This window comes from Protopterus annectens, chromosome 7.part0, assembly GCF_019279795.1.
Source record: "Protopterus annectens isolate FY-2018-M chromosome 7.part0, PAN1.0, whole genome shotgun sequence".
NCBI classification, from domain to species: Eukaryota; Metazoa; Chordata; order Ceratodontiformes; family Protopteridae; genus Protopterus; species Protopterus annectens.
In genome coordinates this window covers 1,776,802,414-1,776,823,034 of record NC_056739.1, presented here as the reverse complement: position 1 = coordinate 1,776,823,034, position 20,621 = coordinate 1,776,802,414, and the positions used below count along the sequence as shown (strand labels likewise).

Below are 20,621 nucleotides of genomic sequence, written 5' to 3'. Positions count from 1 at the left end.
GTAGTTCAGCGCCCTTACTGAGAAGGTCGCTGAACTAAGCATCCGCTTCCCCAAGCGGTCCATCATCCGAGACTCCTTGCTCGGGGGATGGACTGAGGGACTCTCCTGAGCAAGTTCCCTCTTGGTGGCCGCCGCCGTCAACATGGCATCAACCGGAGGCCCCTTACTCCAATGGGCACGGTCGGACGGTGGGCTGAGGATCCTATCGGGCCTCTTAGGGATTGGCTCCATGGTGTCCAGTTCCTTCCACGCCCTGGTGGTAATGAGGTCCACCAGGGGGTCGGCAGGAGGGGACACCCAAGAGGTAGACGGGCCCGCTTCAAATGCCTCCAAGAACACGGACTCGTCCGAGGAAGACTTGGGGCAGACCACCCCCTTATACGGAGCAAATCCATGATGTCCCCAAAAGAGACATCCTCGGGGTGACCGTGGGAGCCTTCCCCTTCCTCCAAGTCCGTGTCTTCCGTGAGAGACTCGGGGAGTCAATGTGCCTCCTTTGCACATATGCTTGCAGGAACATCCTCTGGGGGCTGTCAGAGGACTCCTCAAGCAGCAACCTGTTCCAGTGGAGCAGCTTGGGGCACAGAAGCGGCTGTCCCAAGGGCCGGATGGTGGAAGCCTGACCCAGTGCAGAGGGAGCGGAAGGAGCAAACAAGTGCCGGGGTCCGGAGACCCTCAACAGGGCCCTCTCCACTACATCAAACGCCGAAGGAGCCGACCTCGACCAAAGGATCCGACAATCGGCTCCCTCGGATCCGAAGAGTGGATCGGAGCCGCGCCGGCGCTCAGATCCGAAGGACAGTGCGCCCGACACAGACGGCGCCGGCGAGCACTGATCCCCGGATCAAGGCTCGGATCCAGGCTCGAGGTCGGATCCGATGCACTCGAGGGCAGGGTCGGATCCGGTACAGTACTATCGGCGCCGACCCACCCCGTTCGGCTGCTCGGCTCCAGCTGCTCCGAGCCCGGGTAGCGGGTCGGAGAAGGAGCAATCTGTTTGAAAAAGGGTGTTGAGCTCCCCCCCCCAGAGGGGGGGGAGGCAAGAGCACTCCCAGCTGCATCTGGGCCTGGATAAACCATCTCATCATCCGGTCCAGATCAGTATCCGAAAGGCTATATGTAGATCTCGACGAGGCTACCGAGGTAGGCCTGGAGTGCCTCCTCGATAGCCTCGACGGAGATCGGGTCTCCTCCTCCTCAGGTCCCAGTGAAAAACACACTGGAGACCGGAGCCGAGAAGGAGGAGACCGAGCCGACAATGGAGCCGACAACGGAGCCGGGGGAGAAGCCCGCTTGGCTGGTGGGGCCGAAACAGAGGTCTCGGCCCGCCGCTTATGGTGCTTCTCCCTCCGGTCCCTTTTCTTAGCATCCCTCTCCTCCGAACCAGAAACGGGAGGTTGAGTCCCAGGAGGAGGAGGGGAGCCAGAAGGAATAACCGTGACGGTTACTCCCGAAGGAGCGGAGGTCAGAGCCGAGTCCGGCGGTAAAAGGCCCGCCAAAACAAGCTTGGACCTCCGCTCCTTCAATGCCCTGGGGTTGAACCCTGCACAAATGGAACATCCAGATGTGAGGTGTTCAACCCCAGGCATAACACAGTGTGGCCATCAGCTGGAGAAAGCTTATGGCCACACTCGGAGCATTTAGAAAAAATAGACTTGGGTTGCTCAGACATCCCAATCTACACAGAGTTACTATAACTAAAAAGTAACTAAAGAAACACAAAATCACTCACAGGCCCAACACACACACAATACGCTAACAGCGAGGGGAGGGATATAACTTTTAGATTAAACTCTAAAAAAGTAAATATACCAAAGGGGGAACCTACACTTTCACACAAATAACCAAGAAAAAATCTCAAATTTTACACTTTAAATACTGAAAACTAGCACTTAGCTTGAGAGCTTGAGAAACAATCTGGTCACCATGCGCGGCAAACGAGATCTGGGGTCATGAGGGTAGAGCAGGGCATTATGGGTGAGGGGAGGAGCTGAGAGCTTGGATCCATAGCTGGTAAACCATGCCGGTTCGGATCCGATATCGGATCCATAACCCACAGGTTGCAGACAAATGAATCTCCTACTTCAGATCAATAGTTTACATTCACAGGCCTACAGATTATGTCCCAAATGATCAGTATTGCACAACAACAGGCTCCACATCATCTAACTATACACTCCACATCTCACATATGCATGATCTACCAATACAGATAACAGGATTCTACAGATATGCCATGTTACCTGCATGCTCCATGTGTGGTTACTGGGTGACTCCAACCTCCATCATGGTGTATGTCTGCTGCTGCCACGAGGCTCAGGAGCAGCTCCTCCACTCTGGTGAGGGGGAGGTGTATATTAACACCACCTCCTGTTGCAAGCTGTTGTCTCCGCACATCAGAAGCACGCTGACGGACATGTCTGAGTAGATCATTGCAGTGGTGGCGTACCTGTTCATATGTCCAGTTATGCAGGCCTACCTCATTGACCCTCCGGACAACATCTTGCCACATTGCAGTACGCTCCTGCTGGTTCTGGCTGGTTTGTGAGGATATTAGGCTGTAGTGCTGAATCATACAGCTAGTAATGATCTCATCTTCAGCACTACTATAGCTGGGATTTCTGTGATGTGCCATGATCCCTGGAAGACAAAGAAAAAATATGTCTGAGCAAGTCATATGGCACATTTAACATTATACAGTATAGATATCACTGAACTGCCATACATAGCAACCTATTAGCTAACTGAGAGTGAAACACTTTAACTACCACTTCACTGCTCACCCCACAACTGCTTGAAAGTGCCTGGCTCACTCTATCTAATGAACTATGTTCTGCACAGCAACAAAATAAAATCACTATATATGACTATACAAGAGTACCTGGCACACTGTATGCAACACAATGCACCACCTAGCCACAGCAGATATACATCAAGCTGATGTGTAACGAAATATGTCATCCATCACAATGAGTGTAAGGTCCAGTAAATGTATCACTATTACACCACACAACTTAATAATGGCAAACCCGTGGCCAAAATATGTGCAAGGTTGGGAATATAGGTCGCATACAGCTGTAGTCCACTATAAATGTTGCTAGATACGCAGTTATATGTTTTACCACACGTATGACAGAAGACATGCTACAGACATACCCACACACACATCAGACATAATTACAGGACACAAAGGTATGGCAACCCAGATAAGCTTTACGTGTGTACTATACAGTACTGTGTGTCAGCACTTACAAAACATTAATCTTGGGGAATGTAATCTGTGATGAATACAGGGACCACACAAAACAGTGGATGCAAGCAATGTGGACATACACCATACTTTGCTGTACAGGCCCAGAGCTTCAAGTAGTACTACAGTACACACAGGAGTTGAATTCAACATCAGTGCCAATCAATAATCATAGATGCAGTGCTTTAGCCTCCAATGACACACCCCAGTTACAACCAAGGGACTTAATCACACGGTATGTTATTGCACTTTTTCTGCCTAGCAACAGAATACACAGCTTTTGCTGGGGTCAAAGCAAGGACCCATAATACCATGACATAAGCAGTTTCCCACTAAGCTATCCCACAAATAGATATCTTTGACATATTCACAAACAAATTGACCATCACAGTCAGTCAACAGTACAGAGAATGTATTGCAACAAGTAGATGTAGGTGTGTATGAGTATATATGACTCTCCCTCTCTCTCTCTCTCTCTCTATATATATATATATATATATATATATATATATATATATATATGTATATATACATATACACATCCATTGGTGTACATATACATATATATGTAGGCACATATACATTTCACCTTTCATAGTGGAAATATCAATTATACAAAGGATGTAAGGTGTACAGTAATGTAATAATATCGCATAGTCTTGTGATAAATGCATTGAAAGTGTTCACAGCCCAGGTAGCTTTAGTAGGCCTCAATGGCTTCAACATTGCAGACTGAACAAACCACCCACACTGTTTAACCACCACATGTTGTATACCAGCACTGTATGCTGTCTTGTTCGTCACACACTAAAACCTACATACAAATATGTGCATACTAACCTTCACCAACATATATATCTCCACCCTTCACAAACAGTTGCAATATGTCCCCTGCTCTATACACATTTACAGATATGAATATATATGACACACATATATTTCTCCGTATGTGTGTGGCATACACACACACAAGGTCCACACTGTTATAAGTCCCTGGACCTCACAGCTGAACTGTTGTGCCTTGCTGCAACACAAACAGGTGTCACATGTGAACACACGCTAACATTAGAGGGGGTATATATAGCTACAAATGCTAGATAGGAATACTAGACTGCTACAGCAGTTGCCAATGCTAGGCTACACTTTAATATGACTATCATGCATGTGTTTCTCTGTCACACCCATGTTTATATAATGGCAGCACTAATCCATCCAACAGCCATTGGCCACACTACTGTACAGAACACAAATAACATGGATCAGATTTTTGACATTTAATGCTGAGCTACACATTTTATGTCCCACTGCCCACAGGTACACACTGTATTCTCCATAGCAGTAGTTAAGCAGGACATCTGTGCATAGATAAGTACTGCTGCCACATATGAATGGTTCACATTATGTAGACTACTCTTCAAAAACATCTACTACATGCCAGTAAATACATATGTGTCACATACTTTTCCTTTGCATGATTTGGTATTATTTCTTTTTCTTTTTCCATTTCTCTGTCTCTCTCTCTCTCTCTCTGTCAGTCTCTGCAATAGAGTGATTGAGTTTGTTGGCAGCGACTGCAGCCTGCTTTTGTAGGTATTTGCACATGAGCATGTGATGGCCTCTGCAACAATTAGTGGCCACCATTTGCTAATTGCATGCAGCCTGCTGTGTAGTAATTGCAGTAATCACTGTCATAGCAACCCAGTACTATAAATTGCTAACTCAGGTAGGCGTGGCCCTTTCAGCTTTCCAAGATGGAGATCATCCTTGTTTGCTGTGGACATCATAGTTTAAGACAGAAGGTTGGTATAGTTCTTATATCAGAAGCCAGGGGTGTAGCCAGTGATTTACATTTTGTACTCAGACCTAAATGTTGCTGCTTCCAGTACACACCTGTCAGTGTACAAATGTACTCACCCTCAAAATGCTAACCCAAGATAAATGGGAGGATGTACTTTCTTTTCAAATTTTACAATTAACTGCCATACAAAGCTAGTTATTGAGATGTATTCCTTTGGCACAAGAATTGTTTGAGAACTGCTATACTGTGAATATTCATTTACTCAGTTCTAAACAGTTTGTGCTTTTTTAGTGTTGACATTAGCACAAGCTGCTCAAGAAAATTGGACACATTTCAGTACTGTGAGTATGCTTACCTACATCCTTGGTAGACCCTGCACACACAGGTATATTCTACATTTGAGTAGGGGTGCAGAAGTACAGAGACCGTACATATTATTGTGTGAATTTTATCTTGCTGGACTTAAAGGGTTACTGTGTACATGTTAGTTTATCAAGGCAAGTAGTCTGTCTACGTAACTCCCAACTTTGGACCTATCCACATAGTAGCCAGAGATTAGCCTGTTATTCTTTGTCTGTGTACCACACAGGTCTTTTCAGCACTAGAGCCATGGCACTGTTACAGTTGGTTGCTACCAGTACATAGCTACATCCTTTTGTATTTCAGTGTTGTATTCCTACATAAGGGTATGGTTCTGGAACTCCTCCCAAAGCTATTTGCACAGTGGGTAACAGCAGAAAGGCTGCTATGCCTCTGTGTTTCTGCCTCTGCCAGACCTCTGAAACACTCAGGTACATATTTGAACAGACTCAGGGAAAAGTAGTGAAAAAGACAGGGACACCTTTAAAATATTAGTGCCATTAAGTTGAGATTTTGAGAGAACCAGAGCATATGGATTAATACACCTTTTCTGAAGTAAAAGAAGTGTCTAACTCTTAATTATTGTCATTACTCATTACATGTAATTCACCATCTTTCTGGCCAAAGTCAGTAGTTTTCGGAGGGATTCAGAGGGACAGAGCTAAATTTTGTTTCTAAATCAGGGACATCCCTGAAAATTAGGGACAGCTGGGAGGTATGGCCTCTGCCCTAAACAGATGTGCCAGTGTTTGTCCTGCTGTGATACTGTGTGGGGTTTGTAAAGTGATGGTGTAACATTATTTCCTGCTAGAATGGCTGCTTCTCTTATCACAGTCATGTAATGTAATCCCACAACTGTTGGTAAAGATCCACAGAATAAGCTGCGTGGTATGGCATTCCTATTTTCCCTTTACATTCACTCATTCTGATGCATGATATATTTATTTCAGCACTAACTTGTTGTATATCTACCGTGGCTTAGTGGTACTTCATGTAGTGCAGTGTGTACTAGGCCCCGGGTTCGAGACTGACGGAGGTGTTTTATTTTGCTGCTGAGCAGAACAAGGGCCCTCACATACAGACTAAGGCACTTTTAAGCAGTTGTAAGCGGGTTTGCGTGGGTTTGCGTGATGCTTAGCAATGCTTAGCTAAGCACAAACAAGTGCACACTTGCGCAAACCCGCTAACTACTGCTTAATAGTGCTTACTCCCGCTAACCCCCGCGCTCATTTCTTTGAAAGAAAAGAAAATGGGGAAGATAGGAAATTGGTGAAAAAGGGGCACAAAGAGGGAAAGACAGTAGGGAAAATAGCTCGGGATGTGCAGGACGGGTGTAGGGAAGGTCCATAGCTACCCATTTCTTTAACAGCAACAGCTGTGCATATGGAATAAATTTGGAGGTAAATATGAAGCCTTCAACCCCTGAGAGAGGGGTGAGGACAACAAAGTATGTTGTAACGCCAATTAAATTACATTTTATGTGTCCAGGGAACGTGTGCAAAATGGGCAGCTATGTATGGGGCGTAATTTTTTTTTTGGGGAGCAGATTGCCCTTTTTTTTTCGGGTGAGAGTGGAATGTGGGGTAGGGGAAGTAGGTATATTTGGGGAGGTAGGTTGGGGAGGTAAACAGACAAGACAAACAAGACGCATATAGGGGCGGAATATGACACATGTGGTGGGTGAACACCATTGATGGGGAGGGATGTTTGGAAATTGCAAGCCCATGAGCCCACAGATGGCAACAGTGGAATTGAGGTCCCCACCCATGGGCAGTCACCACTGCACCTTCACAGCCCAGAGGGTGGCTGTGATGGGGGCTGTGTAGGAGGGGCAGGTTGACTCGGGAGTTGTGCCACTTGTGCCTCAAGCTGGCATAGAGGTTCTGCAGCAGAACGCTTGATCTCTCTACGCACCACAGCCCGGACTGTTCGAAGGGTGATAGGTAGCCCTCCTCCTCCCACGTTTGCACGGGGGGGCGAGCCCCATCCCCTGCAGTGCTTCCACCTGAAGATGCCACAGGGCCAACAGAGGAGGAGGTCCCAGGCTGGGCACCAGACCTGCTGGTACCAGGTGCCATGGCCAGCTGAGGTGGGACAGGTGGGTCCGCTGGGACCGGCCTTCCCATATGAACTATGTTTTGGAGAATTTAATAAAGATATGGGCTAGTAACAGTCAACAACGTTCCCAGTTAGTTATAACAGCATGCAGAAGTATTCCCATTAACCCAGCACACCAGAGTTTCAACAGTTGAAAAGCAAGAATAACACATGCATATATAGAACAATAGTGGACATTATAACAGCATGCAGGTTTAATTGATGGCAACAGGCCACCAATATTGTGGTATTTGAACAGGGCACATGCATAGAAATGAATGCAAATATTTATAAACCAATAGGACATATGTCCCAACAAATGTTTTGAGATTAGACATACCGATTGAGGTGTGGAATTGCATTTTTTATGCACATACAGTAGGGTGGAAAAGATAGCTCAATTAACAACTTATATATCCTTCTAGTTTACACTACATTCCTATTAACTGCAGTTATATGTCCCTTACATGTATTATTACACTACCCAATGTCATTCTATTGTGCAATTGGATTTTGCTAGATCATTATATGCATGAGCTGTATCTGACATACAAACTGTCCAGGATGCAGATGTTACTGCTTCATATTTTGAGAGTTGCTCACACACTACTGCTGTGATGGTACACTGACAGCTCTACTTTCATATAATTATCTAGATATGTTCAGGCGAAATTATCAGTTATATGTTAACAGCTCCCTACATTTCTGGCATTACACTGACATTTCTGGGGAACACAATACCAAGCTACTCATGTGCCAGATTAACCTGTACATGCTGAGCATGGACCAACAGTTAAGGGCTGTAAATATGCATAAAAGCTACTGGCACTCCCTTCATCCACTTTATATGGGCCTACCCAAGTGTGGGTTAACTAACACTGCTTAATACAACAGTACTATTTCTAAAATGCAACAGTACAACAACATATCAAAGAAAATCACACAGATGCACTCCAGGAGTTATACCTTTATTAAAGAATTATTACACCTTTATTTAATGGATTAAAACACTTTTTTGAAGGCTCTCTCATTTATTTTATATAACAGTACATCCAGAATAATTATCAAAGAATTATTATACCTTTATTTATTGGGTTAAAACACTTTTTTGAAGGCTCTCTCATTTATTTTATATAACAGTACATGCAGATTAATTACTAACCTGCCTGGTGACACAGCCTTTGCAGCCTATCTTCATGGGCTTGCTAATTCATAGCCCGGAAACCTGCAGCTGTGAAGTAAATGCAGTGATAATGAGACATACCTATCCATAGTATAGACAAGAATATCAATTCTTAAACACTTAATACAATGGCTACTTACTCAGTACTGGGGCATTTGCCATCCCACGGGCCTCCTGGATCCACTGGTCCAGTTGATCCTCCTTGCGTCACTTCAGGTCAGAGTAATGGTACCTGACCTGCTCACCAGTACGGGGAATGCCAGTGGCACTGGTGAGATCATGAGCTAGACAGTTCCAGGCCTCCATTTTGTATTGGGTGCCCTGGTACTGGCCTCGCAGAAGTCTTTCATCATGATTGTGGACAAGGAGCCAAACCATTACTTTGGTCTCCTCAATGCCCCAATGTTGTGCTCAAAATAGAGTGCCTTCTCCAACCCCGGCCATGCTGACTGCAGAAGGGAGCTACAACCAGTTATGTAAAGTATTCTCGCCTGTGGAGCTTAAATATGCCTCATTTCCCGCACTTATTTGTGATTGGCGAGTTTGGAAACAACTCAGCTGTAGGCACACCTGTTTAGCTGATGTTAGCAATGTTTAATGTTCCTTTGATAAATATGTGTCTGTTGAAAATGCATGGTTATGAAATGCTGTCATGGCTTAGTGGTTATGTACTGTGCCTATAATGCACAGTATCCCGAGTTCGAGCCCTGTCACCGTTTTTTATTTTCCTACTGGCCAGACCTCAATGGTTAAGGTACAGTGAAGGAGGTGTGGCCGTGTTTAGCCAACTTTGCTCAACTTTGCCTGACGTTGCTCACCGTTGCTCGACATTGCCTGACATTGCCCGACGTTGCACTGGTTAGCGCGGTGCACAGCTATGCGCAAACATGTTCTGTTTGTGCTAGTTTGCATGATGTGCAGCCCCTCGCAAAGACATTGTGCTAGTTAACACAGTGCTCAGCTACGAGCAATTAAATATAAATATGCTCAATTCTGGTAAAATGTGCTTGGCAGTGTTTTACATTGCTTAAAATAATTTACTCATGCATCAGTATGCATAACCATTTCACCTTCCTATATATATATATATATATATATATATATATATATATATATATATATATATATATATATATATATATATATATCGTTCAGTACTACATATAACATTTCAATGCTTTTTATGTCAGGAAATATTTCTGTATACAGATTTCCAACAGAAAATGAAAAGTGTAGTGGTGGGACTCGAACCGGGAATGCCTCCTCTTTGTGCGAAGGCTCTAACCACTACACTATCGCTATTTCGCTTAACTTGAATATATTTTTCTTATTATCCTCTTCGGTGTCTAAACTGCTAACTGTAGATAGGCAATGGGCAAACCCGCGCAAACATGCACAAATACAGGCAGCTATATTGGAAATGAAAAAAAAAATTTCTTTTACTTTTTATATTTGTACAGGGTTTACTATATGGGGGAGTTTAGTGTTAGAATGTACACATATGAGCGGACTCGCTCATGTAACTAGACATTTCCCGTGTTTCAAACTTGCAGGGGCGTGGATTTTTGGACTGATCGGCAGTCCGACAAGCCCCCTACACTCGTCCATGCTCCGTGTTAGTTTTAGAGTTGAGACAGCACGGCCTCATTAATATGCATGGCACGCTGCCATCTTACTCTTACTGGCTCTTCCATGTAAGACTAATTTAGTCTTACACGGAAGATTAGTAAATCCTGGGGACAATATGTAAAAAGCTTCAAAGTTCACATGACCAAGCTTAAAATTTCAGCTTTCAGATTTTGAAATATTTCATATTATTTTCTATGCAAATTATATCAGATCTTGTACATTCACATTTTTGCCATATGCAGGCATATATAATGCATATCTTTCTTATAAGCAGTTTGTTATTTAAATATATTTTCTGTCTTATTTCCCACCAATATTCTACCTTACTCTACAGAACTTGTATTTCAAAAATCTCCCATCAAAGAGCTCTTTAACCATCAGCTCTCTATTAGAGATTATAGTATGTGTATATATTTAACTTACTGATACTGCTCTTTTATTAATCTTACATATTAGACAATTCATTCCTTGTGCAATTGCATATTATTCATAAGATGTTTACTCTTATTAGTTCTAACATTAAAAGCAATTTTCACTATATATATACACATACACACACATATATATATATATATATATATATATATATATATATATATACAGTTCCCCTTCACAAGATCGAATGGATGGAAGCTTAAAATTCATAATCTCGAGACCAGAATCTCAAACTTCCATACACTCGAAATTGTGAATCGGAGCCTTAGGTTTAAAAAAATTAAAAGTTAACTTACCTTATTGCATGGGGCCAGGTCCCCCTGTACCCTAGCAGTTTAAATGTGAATGTTCCGTGACCACACTATAGCGGAGAAATGACAAATCTTCCATTTTGCGCTTACGCATATAGCGCGGAATGGGAGATTTCCCTTTCCTTCACTATAGTGCAATCTCGTAGTAGGTATATTTAAGTAGGGGGGTGTGGGGGTGCAGCCCCCCTGCGAAAACATTTGAAATGTGTTAATTTGTTGGGTTTTTTTTGTCCCTTTCATATGTTTGAGTTTCTCTAAATTCGAGATTCTGGTTTCGAGTTTAAAGAAATTTGATCATATGAAGGGGAACCATATATATATATATATATATATATATATATATATATATATATATATATATATATATACATATACATATACATATACATATACATATACATATACATACACACACACACACACACACACACACACACACACACACACACACACAAACACACACAAGAATTCATGCTTGTTTTTATTGCAGCATGTAAAAATGACAAATCACAGCATGCAGCAGCTGCTAATTTCCTGTGCAAGTTTCTCATTCTTTTTAATTCTTTTAACTGTTCTAATCAGTAATAAACATCTAACTTTACTTCTTTGCATTAATATGTAACGTTAGACTTAATAACATTATAACACAAGCTATTAACATTCAGCAAAATGTAAGCAAATTAAATATCAGCAACAGCTCAATATAAAACATTGCTATAGCTTTCGTTTTACCAATTCTTAATTTCTAAGAAAAGAAAAAAAAAGTTATTTTGAGTACATTTCACACACACACACACACACACACACACACACACACACACACACACACACACACACACACACAAACTTAAAAAAGAAAGAAAAATAAATTTCCTTCCTGTTTTCACAGACAAGTATGATGATCTTTGACCTAGATTTTCCAGAAAGGATCAAGGTAGGAAGCAAGGCAAGCAAGAATCCAACATTCTAACACAAGTGGAGTATTTTTTTTTTCTCAAGCTTTCTTTCAAGTGTTATTTGCTTCATAAATGACATGTAAAACGAATGTGTTACACAGAAACAAAGAAAACAAAACCACCAGCACGTTAATGCTTCTAATTAGCATATTACTTAGATCTAACATTCAATTAACTCAGCAATGTAAAAACTAAGCAAAATTAAAAAAAAATAATAAAATAAAATTCTTAACTTATATAGTCTTAAAGTTACTAATTCTATTGCTTATACTTTAATGACATTCTGCTACAGGATGTATTTGTTCAATATTTAGAATTACACTTATAAGTTTAGTTAAATAAAAAATCATTTACTCTAAATACTGTAAAATAGTACAACTAACCATTTATATTCCTCATCATGAAAAATATTTTAGCTCAACCTATAAATACATACTTTCATATGTTTTGAAGCTTAAAGTCCAATGCAAACATTTTACTTAAAAGACAGCTCTATTGTTTTACAAAATAAAAGTCCTGCAATCAGAGAATAAGGGTTACATGTTTTTAAGCTTTTTTAATTTTAGAAGCATTTGGGAATTCAGCTCACTCTATCTATTGAGGGATTTACTGTTCCACTCCATTGCATCAGTATTATTAAGGATGGATTTTATTGTTGTTAACAAAAGTGGATGCCTTCTGCAGCATGTCACATATTTTGGTTCCTTCAGAAAGAAATAATTTGATCTTTACAGGATACAACAAAGTGGCTTTAATAGTTTTTTTCTAAGTTCCCTGATCAGTGGTAAACAGATTTTTTTACTAATTACTTTACTGGAATAATCACTGTCAAATCCGACTATATGTTCTCCTATTTTAATAGGTGGGCTGGACCATGCTGTTTTTAATATCTGATCTTTTTCTAAGCTACACATAAATGTAACTATAACTGAACATGGTGATGAGTATTCCTTCTCAGAAGGTGCTCTCAGGTATCTATGTGTCATTTCAATTCCAAAAAATAAAGTTTCATTACGATTATGTGTATGTGGCCATGTTGTTAAGAAACCTATTATATTGTCTCCCTCATACTTTTCTGGTATACCATAAATTCTAGAGTTATTTCATCTCAGTCTATTTTCTAAATCATCAACTTTATCTATAAGCCAGTTATTTTGTTTAAAGGAATTCAGTCTGAGACTCACTTTCAGTTATTCTCTCTTTATGATCATTTAAAGCTTCTTCCATACTGCTATGTGCATTTTGCTGTTTTATAAGAATTTCTAAGTGTTCTATCTTCTTTGAAACTTTCGATTTTGGTATCCAATTTGTCCATTTTAAGTAATACACGCTGTATACTAGATATTACTGACTGAACATCTTTTTTAATACATGAATCCTGAGTTCCATTTATTGAGTGGCTCATGTTGAAGTCTCTTCTCTCTTAAGCTTTGGAAGAACATGAAGCTATAAATCTTTTTTCCGACTGTTAATAAATAAAATTAGCTAACAAATATCTCCACAATTTAATTTTTGATTATATTTCCTGTCAGAGAAAAGTTTTCAGCCACAGAGCTTTCACCAGTTGCTGTTTTCAGTTTGCCATTTTGTCCACTCCCCCCTCCAGATTCAGACTTTCTAGAAGAGTAAAAGGAGCCATGGTGGGAGGGGGGTCAGAAGGGCTTTGAATAGTCAGAGTTAGAGTGTCCTTCGTTTTGGGAAGTTTGAGACTTCTTTTTGGAACCTCCTTGCTACTTCTTAAATGTCTGTTTATCTGAATTCTGTTGAGTCTGTTAATTCTGTTTTTTTCTGAAAATGGATGAGGAGAAAGAAAATCCCTTAGACAACTTGGAAAAGGAGGGATGAACAATCTTAGATATTCCCTGGATTGCCCCTTCATCATACTTTTTGACCTCCTCCTTAGCAGAGGGGCCAAACATTAAATCTTTATCCAATGGAGAATGTAAAATCTCATTTTTATATCATCTGGGAGGGTCCTGAGAACTCAGCCAAGCAAACCTCCTTAAAACAAGGACCAGTAGTCATAGCACTAAAAGAAGTATCAAAGTCATGCACACACTCCAAACAAGGAGTAGTGACCAGTGCAACAGAAGAAACTTAAGTTATTTAAAGGAGATTTTCTTCACAAGAAGAAACTGTAGATAAAACATTCCTCACACTTTCACAATATGTCAGGATAAACTTTAACATATGAACCTGACAATTTAAAATATGAAATGCAGAGTTGCAGAAGTATACATTTTTCCCATACCTATCAATAATTTTTACATCCTTATTAAAAAGAGCAGGACTGGAATTAACTAAGTGTTTAGGGGCAGAGGAGTAAACTAAGGCTATAACTGCTGGGTCAGGTTTGGGAATAGTGTATACAACTTTAAACTACTGAGGAACTTTACACAGCCTATCTGCCTTTTTAGTAACAGCTGGCAGACTATTAGGAAAACTGCAGGCAAGAAGATATACATCCTCTAAAGTAGACAGGATGGAAGGAATAGGTGCAGGTTCTGGAAAATCTTTCTGTAACAACTCATAGTATTTTCTGAGGGACCGAGAAACTCTGTTTTCCCACTGAAAACAGTGGGACATTCTAGCTATCGTCTTCGAGAAAGAGAACTCTCCAAAGGGAAAATCAGAAAGTGAGCTCTCCTGTCAGTCTGAATTAGAAATCCAAGGAAAAAAAAATGAATTCATTCCTGGATCTTCCTGTTCAGAGTCAGAATCTTGAATCTCTTCAAGAAAGGAGGCATCCCTCTTTCTTTTACTAGAAACTACTCTACAAAAAGGAACAATATTCTGAATCAAACCCTGAGCCAGTCCCAGTAAACTGCTCCTATCCAAAGAAATTTGAGAAGCAGAAAGTACATGTTTGATTTTCTGTTTCTTTTTGACAGGAAAAATGGGGCCAACAGTGTTACTAATGGCAGCTACTGTTTCCCCAGGGATGGGCACAGCATTCTGACAAAACAGGGAAACCTTCCATGTTCTCTCTCTCTCTCTCCCATGACCAACACGTCTAGCTCTCCCTTGCCCACTGAGGGGACCCCAACAGCAGAAGAGAATGCAGCTAACCCCAGTCCATAGTAGCTGCCTTTAGATGCGACACCAGAGGGATCTGGGGTAAAAGATGAGTGGTTTCAGGTACAACAAATGGCCACAGCAGAGTCACCTACCTGAAACTGAGGAACATTGTAGCCTGTTGTGGTCACAAAGGCTGTTTGCTTTACTTTTTCTTTTTGTCACTGGGAGAAGGACAGACAATCCAATCCACATTCAAGCCAAAAATGGTACCTCTATAGTGGGGAAAACAAGCAACAATGCCAGTAAAACTACCACTCCATAAAAGTAACTTTTTTGACAGTAAAAATAGCAGAAACCCCTTTCAAACATTATGGCAGCCTTACAATGAAAAAATAAACAACTTCTCCACAGAAAATATTTTATCAGTTAGTTAACACTACTTTTAAACTGACAGAAAAGAGTGCTTTGTTTAAAAGTATGTTACAATCTCAAGACAATTTGTTAAAACACAACAGACCTAAAATAACAAACTGAACAGGAAAGTAATAAAATATCAGTTAAAAATTAGAAAATGGAAGGTCTTTTTCCCCAAAGGGAACTTATCTGCCCAGCTAAGGAAAGCACAAGCTGGCCATCAATCCTTGCAAGCCTCAAAGGAGCATACTCTTCTACAGCAGTAAAGACCAGAATGGCTTCGCACCCACACTTGTCTTTTAGTCAGCTCAGCTTGAGTTGACTGACAGTTTTGAGGTATGAAGGATATAACCCATATAGCTAAGGCTAATGCAGCAGTGATCAATATGAAAAATATCTTAAGCAACTGTACTTTTTCTGTAATCACACAGTCAATGCATCTCTGTACTGATGGTGACTTTGGCATGCTGTTGGTGGGGTAAGAATCACATAAGTAGGAGTTTCAGGTGAATGGAAGTGCTAGATATGGCAAGCACATGCTGTTTTTTTTATCAAGTGGGTATGCTACAAAGCAATGCTGGTTTGCCTGATCTGGTATCATGATGATATACAATAAAAGCTCAAAAAAAGGGAAAATGGAAAGGGTCATGGGTGCACCGAAATCAAAGTAAACAGACTCCCCACAAGAAGATCTTAAAATAAAAGTGAAAACAACCTATTAAGTGCCATATGAGATAGCCACTCTTTCATCACGGACAGTTTATAAGTTTTCTTAACTTTGTACAAGTTCATAGGTTCATAGGTTCATACTAGGCTATCTGCCCTAGGGCATTTATAAGCCTAGCCAGAGTGTGTGTGGCTTTCACCACCCCTTAGGATGAGAATACTATACCCATTAGTTTGCTGTGCCTCTGTCCAGCAGTGATACAGAGATGATTCCCGGGGTAAACCTACGATCTCCCATCCACTCATCAAGATTTCTCTTGAACAGAGTCAGTGAGGGGCTCTGCCTCACATGGACTGGGATTCTGTTCCATAGTGTAGGCAGTCTCTGGGTGATGAATCTGTCCCTCCAGCATGTCCTATTTATATCCGTGTTGAGGTTTAAGTCTCTTGCTCTTGTGGCTCTGGTGGATTTGCATTTTTTGAGGTGGAGCATGTCCATTAATTCCGGTTGGACATGGCCTTGTATGTCAGGCACAGATCACCTCTGAGCAGACGGTATGCAACTGAATAGAGCTGGAGTTTCTTCAGTCGGGCATCGTATGACATATGTTTGAACCCCTTTATCCTTTTGGTGAGGAACTTTTGGGGTCTTTCCAACTGCTGCAGGTGTCGGGTAAGGTACATTCCGAATGGGGCGTTGTACTCAATCATTGGTCTGATAAGTGAAGAGTACAGGGGTACAATGACCTCTCCTGATCTGGATGTGAATCCCTTCATGATCAGGTGGGCAATGTAGAAGGTCTTCCTAACCACTTTGGCAATGTGAGTGTCAAAAGAGAGGTTACTGTCAACTTGGGTCCCCAGGTCCCTGATAACTTCTTCCGTGTTTAATGGATTACCACCTATGTGGTAATTAGGGGTTACCTTGTTTTTCCCAAAGGGTATGACTACACATTTTTTGGCATTTAGCTTAAGGCCATGGCTCTGGCACCAGTTATCCATTTCTATGAGACCTCTCTGGAGGATATCTGTGTCTGATGGAGTGTCAATTATGGTGCCCAGTTTGCAGTCATCTGCAAATTTTGTCAGCCACAATCCCCTATGTTTGCCTGCACTTCAGAAAAATAAATGCCGAACAAGAGGGGGCCCAGGACTGAGCCCTGTGGGACACCGCTCGTGACCGGCTTAGAGTCTGACATGGCACCAGCAACTCTAACCCTGTGTGTTCTGTCCTTGAGCCAGTTTGCAACCCATCTTGTGACATATGGGTTTATATCTAAGCTAGTGAGCTTTTCTATGATGCCCGAGTGGGGTATTGTGTCGAATGCTTTTGCTAGGTCAAAGTAGGCTGTGTGAACTGCCTTACCCTCATCAATGGCCTTAGTGACTGTTTTGAAAAAGTCGACCAAGTTCAAGAGGCAGGATCTGCCCTTGACAAAGCCAAATTGGGTAGGATCCAGTGTCTGTAGGTCCCCAATGTCTTTATTTATAAGTTCCATTATGATCCTCTCCATAGCTTTGCAGACAAGGCTCGTCAAGCTTATGGGGCGGTAATTTCCAGGGTCTGTAGAAGCACCGCCTTTGTGGAGTGGGACCACAGTTGCCGTCGCCATTCTTTGGGTGCGTATCCTGTAGTAAGGCTAAGATTAAACAGCAGCCTTATGTGTGGGTTTAGTTCCTCATTGAGTTCGTGTAGCACACAGCCGGGGACACCGTCCGGTCCCATTGATGCTGTGTTTTTTGCTTTAGAGAGAGCAGCTCTCACCTGGGCATCTGAGATGTTTGGGAGGCTAGACTCTGGTGGGATAGATATTTCCTTTTTTTTTGGGGGGGGGGGGAATTTGCACTGAACCTGTCTGCCAGTATGTTGGCAATGTCTGTGGGTTCAGTGATTTTTTTATCATTTTGGACTAATTCTGAGCATATCTGGGAGTTTCCACCCAGGTTTCTAACATAGCTAAAGGCGGCTTTATGATTGTCTTTTGTGTCATTAGCGATTTTTCTCTCAAAGTTGGCCTTGGATGATTTTATGAGTGATCGTAGTTTTTTGCTAGTATTGATCAGAGATGCCTTCCCTTTTAGGGATTTTGCTCTGTCATGTAGTAGCTTTCTCCTCTTATTGTAGAGTTTGTTTATGGCTGGGGTCCACCAGACCGGGCGCCTGCCTTTGGTGGAAAGGGTCTTGATTTTATTAGGGATTGCTTGATCCATACATTCCTGGAGGTGCTCGTAGAAGGCATTTGTAAGGGTTTCAGCAGCGTGGGTTGTGGTTTCCACTGGCTCGGGGCCTTGAAGGATACCACTCCAGTCTTAAGAAGTGTGAAGTTTGCTTTTGAGAAGTTCTTCACTGTGGTCATTTTGCTGGGTGTGGGGGCAGGATGTGGATCTCCAGTGAGATTAATTTATGGTCTGATCTCACCAATGAGGGATATACTTCCGGTGTGGAGCATTTTGTCCCCATGTTTGTGATGATCAGGTCTAGTATATTTTCTCCTCTTGTGGGAATGGTGACTAGTTGTTCCATAGCATTTGAGTTTATGAACTCAAGGAACCTTTGGGCTAGGGTGTTGGGGCTTGAGTAATGTTCCCAGTCTATGTTTGGGTAGTTGAAGTCACCCAATATGATGGTGTTTGGAGAGACATTCATACTCTCCAGTGTCTTCAGGAAGGCTGTGTGGGTTTCCTGAGTTTGAGAAGGTGGTCTGTAGCATGTTACAAACTGTAGGGCAGTTTTACCTATGGTTAATTGCACCTGGATGGTCTCCGATGCGTTGTGCGTTGCCACTAATCTGGAGGTGTGGGTATCCTTTATGAATATGGATACTCCCCCTCCTTTTGTGGTTCAGTCCGGATTTTGGGGCCGGAACGCATGATATGAGGTATAACCTGATAGTGCTGGGGTGCTCTCAGGAGCCTTGAACCAGGTTTCAGTCACATCACAGACATCAATGTCCTCCATACTGAGGAGGGCTTCGAGGGTGTGCATCTTGAGGTTTAGACTTCTGGCATTGAGCAGTATTACCATTAGTTTTTCTCCATTTTTGTTTTCTAGGGCGGTAGGTTTATCATTTGAGCCTTGCTTAAAAAAGGCACTATGGGGGTGGCAATGGTTTGCCAATATCCGGAAGCCCAGGGGTGACAGGTGCAAGCCGTCCCTTGTGAAGCAGCGTGGCTTGTCAAGCATGTCATCCCAGGCAGACAGACATTGGATCCCCTTAGAATGACACCAGTAATTAAGCCAATTATTAAAGCTGATCATTTTGTCTCTGTATTGTGGCATCATTCTTGGTGAGGGTAGGATACTGCTCAGGGTCAGGGTCATACTGGCCTGGGCTACATAATCTGAGAGCTCCTCTATGTCTCTTTTCATGTAGTCCAGGGAGGTATGTCTCAGGTCGTTTACACCGGCATGGACAATGACTGAGTCATACTTGTACTTGCTGTGGAGTGACCTCAGTGCTTGTGTTATGTGGTGGATTCTAGCGCCTGACAGGCAGCTTACTGTGATCTTTTCCTTGTTCAGTCTGGTGAGTGGGACGTCAGTGTGTCTGACTATGGAGTCACCTATAACAAGTGTGTCTGGCATTGTGTTTGGCCTTAAGGGCTGTGACTGTTTAGCACACTGACTTTGAGAACTATGTGTTGCATGTCTTATGTCTTGAGGTGGCAGTTGCTTGGGTGTCTGCTTTGGAGGCCTCTGTAGTTTTGGTAGATTTTTGATCAGTGCCTCAGTGTATGTTTTTGTGTGTTTATGTGTTTGTTTTGCAGTTGTGATAGTTCTATGTGAAACTGGGTTTGTGGTGTGCGTGGTTTCCTTCTCCTCCTGTCTGGTCTTGCCAGTCCTGAGTTGAGAGAGCTCAGCCTCCAGTTTGGCTATATAGTTGCATCTCTCACATGTATTTGTGTTTTGTGGGAGAAGGAGTGGGTTGTCTGTGTACATGAGGCAATTGTAACATTGCCTCAAGATGCCCAGATTCACCAGCTGAACAGGAGAGGACACTAGCAACTGACCCTTCGACATGCTGGAAAAAGTGAAAAAGTTTGCTGTGTAACTGAGTCTGAAGGGACCTATAGGGAAATGGGTACTCAAGGGGATTCTAGGCTAATGTAGTACTTTGTTTAGTATACAAGTACTTTACCTATATAAAAATGCTTTAGGAGCAAGTGCTGAGCTTTTGAGATAGAGAATAGACTGTTTAGATTGCAAGTAGAGAAGTTCTAAGGGAAAAATTGAACAGCAGACTTTACGGAGCCAGAAATAGTTTAACCTTGTTTAGCCGGCGCTGCCCGATGGTGCTCTATGGGCAACTCCGCGCTAAATCACGCTAAAGCAGGCCTTATAGCAGGGGGCTGAAAAGAGCCAGGAATTGACCCAAAACGGCCAATAGACTACAAGTTTCTGGCTGGAACCACTGCTCTAGGGACAAATAGGCTGCTCAGTGCTCCCCACTCCCACTGGTGAACAAAGAAGCTTCCCTTTATCCAAATAAGGATATGGAATAGC

General features: G+C 42.2%; 1 protein-coding gene across 3 annotated transcripts in view; it reads right to left on the bottom strand.

The window, feature by feature from the left end:
* WDR93 (WD repeat domain 93) overlaps positions 1-20,621 on the bottom strand; it is a 1,423,954-nt gene that overhangs the window by 798,304 nt on the left and 605,029 nt on the right. The gene's annotated exons all lie outside the window — the stretch shown is intronic.